The sequence below is a fragment of the Eucyclogobius newberryi genome, unplaced genomic scaffold (genome assembly GCF_026437365.1).
Source record: "Eucyclogobius newberryi isolate DKJ021-1_F unplaced genomic scaffold, fEucNew1.0.hap1 SCAF_20, whole genome shotgun sequence".
Taxonomy (NCBI): Eukaryota; Metazoa; Chordata; class Actinopteri; order Gobiiformes; family Gobiidae; genus Eucyclogobius; species Eucyclogobius newberryi.
In genome coordinates, this window is record NW_027315835.1 from 15,066,116 (window position 1) to 15,069,072 (window position 2,957).

The following is a 2,957-nucleotide window of genomic DNA, read 5'->3' on the forward strand; positions in this document are numbered from 1 at the left end:
CTTTAGACTCTGTAAAACCTAGAGATACAAATAAAAAAATAAAAACCAGGGACTAGCGTTGGATAACGCTCAACAGTTTGTTTTAGATGCGTTCATAGCTAGAACGCATCTAAAACAAACCGTAAAGTTCAAGTTACGACGGGTCACCAGCGTCTTTGGGTCACTGAAAAGCGCTATATAAATAAAAGTTATTATTATTATTATATCGTTCATTTAAGGAACGTTGCTTGTAATTGTATTTATATTTTCTACCTACCTCTAGGTCAAAGCTTGAACACTCGCAAAGACTCACGCATTCGCTTCTCTTCTCGAGGTGTTTTTGAATCTGCTCACAGAAGGTCCACAGTTTAAATGTATGAATGCTGCTCGCTGATTGGCCTTTTCATCTGTGCCCGTTGGCAAACCTGTGGCGGCTCGACTGCCTGTTTTTATTTTATTTGATTAATAATCTCTCATTTTGAAAAAAATAACCTGTGTTAATTAGATGCTATTGATGATTTTGCTTTATGGGTTTAGAACTCTCCAGAATTATATTTACATTAACTTTCAAACTTGAACGTTTATCATGTTTGGTGTAGGAGCCAATAGGATGTCTTGCTGGGGCGCATGTTCGATCAGCCCCATTGTGCTGTATTTAAGCCAATGGCTCCCCTGTTGCTAGGCAAAAAAGAATACACATCCGCCAATCATCGTCGAGGAATTTTAAGTGTTTGGGGCACTGACGATTAGTGCCCCAAAGTAGTTTAAAACTAGTAAAACAATTCTGTTGACCTCTCTTTTTCATATTTAGACCTAGAATTGTCCTGTTTTAGACCTGGTTTAGAGCTCATGGTACTCAGAGGGCCAAATATTTTCTTAGGTGCTACTTGTCTCACATAAATTGTTGAAATACAGCATATATTGTTGCATGGGGATCTGGGGATCTGTTTGGTTCCCATGCTACAATGAATAAAAGCCTGATAAAACGAAATAAAGTTATAGAACATTTTAAAAAGCCAATAGTAATTCAGTCAAATATTATTCACCAAACCACAGAGAACGTTTCATTGCATGTATTTTTGTGACACGCCATTTTGCGGTCAGAACTGTAGTAGAACAGAGTTATTGTAGTTCATAAAGACATACTGTTTCCATCTAGTGTTGATGAGACACATTCTTCATTTTACTTTGTCCGGATATCCGTGCCACATGTCAAGATACGTGTGGCCGCTTGACAGAACTGAAACGTGCAGACCATGACCACTGCGTTTGGTTGGCAGATGTGAGACTGAGGAGGACAGCTGCAAAGCCCGGACATTGAAGCGATTGTGGAGAGGATTATTTCTCTTGTCATGAATATTCAATAAATAAAATGCAAAGCTCCTGCCCGTGTACCACTTCCGTTATGCACCATTCGACTGTCCTTCTGTTTCATCCTCAAGTGCCTTCTCATTCTTTTGTGTGGGAAGGATTTTCTCTGACAGGATGTGACGAGGCCATGCCTGCAAGATAAACTTGTTATTTAAATGTGGCAGGAAATGCTTTCTCTGTGGAAAGTAGGCTAAAAAGGTCACGTTGTTTTTGGTGGTTGTTGGTTCACCCTTTTACATTCAGGCAATCATATACAGCAGGGCTATGCAACTTCTGTAACAACATAAAATATCCCCAACATTGTTCCAATAAATTGTGTTTGAACAATACAATACTGATGTAATTGATTTTTGTGATAAAAAACATTACAAAATACTTTACCAACATTGCATTGGAAAACCTATCCAGGACTGAGCCAGAATTAAACTATGACAAGAAGTACCAACCAGATCTGAAAAAGGACTTAGTACCAGCCAGATCTGAACCAGGACTTAGTACCAGCCAGATCTGAACCAGGACGAACCCAGAATCAGGCCTGAAAATGTATCCAGTCTATATGAAAATCAATACAGGAGTAAAGCAGAATCAAACAAAGACTGAACCAAGACCAAACCAGGTCTAAACTAGTGCTAACCCAGAATTTAACCAGTAAACAATTAAGATAAATATTTGGAAGATGGGTTGTGGGCCATATGTTGAATAGCCCTGATATACAGGACAAAATACATTGTGGCTTGTCATAAGAAGTCAAACAAGACTATCTTTATTACTATTGACGATAAATATTGTGATTATAGAAGCCTATATCCTACAACAATGAATTATAATTTACGACTTAGCTTTGTACCAGAAGGTGGCGCCAAAACACCGCTTTAATAAAGGCTCACCGCATCCAGAACGCTACAGTCTCAGTTTTTAGTCAGACAGAAGTTTTTAGAGTAGTGTAATAACGCTTTGTTGCTAATGCTAATGCACACGTGCCTAATAACAACAACTGTTGGACGTTAGGTCATCTGACAAAATCCATAAGACAGTTTTATCTTGTTGTACTAGTATTTTAAGGGATATTTTTAATTTATACTAGAGATAAGCCTACAATTCAATGCCAGCACAAGAGCGTTCTCATATATCATGGATCCATGGTTTATATTATATTATATCAAATCAAATCAAATCAAAAATAAATTGATTTGATTTGATTTGATATTAGGAATTATTAGGAATTATATTTGTAATACCGGATGCGGGGTGATTTCAGTTTCAAAGTAATAGGTTTAGTGACTTTAAAGGTTTTCTGCTCGTTAAATGAGCTGAAATCTGATCTTAAGTGAGTCAAAACACCACACAAAACCAATCATTTCCACCACAAGTTTGATTACATTCTGCCAATTAATCTTTCAGATAATCAACCATAACAGCGTAAACTATCAGATCAATTCATGCGATCTTTAACTTACACATTTCCCCTAAAACAATAGTGCGTAATGCAAAGCGGATATTGAAACAGCGGTGATTTGAGGCGCTTTTATTGTGTAAGTCTGAGCATCGGGGAGTTTCCTGCGCGTCTTTGACAGGCGTCAGCGCGTCTCACTGGACCGGCGGAGCGG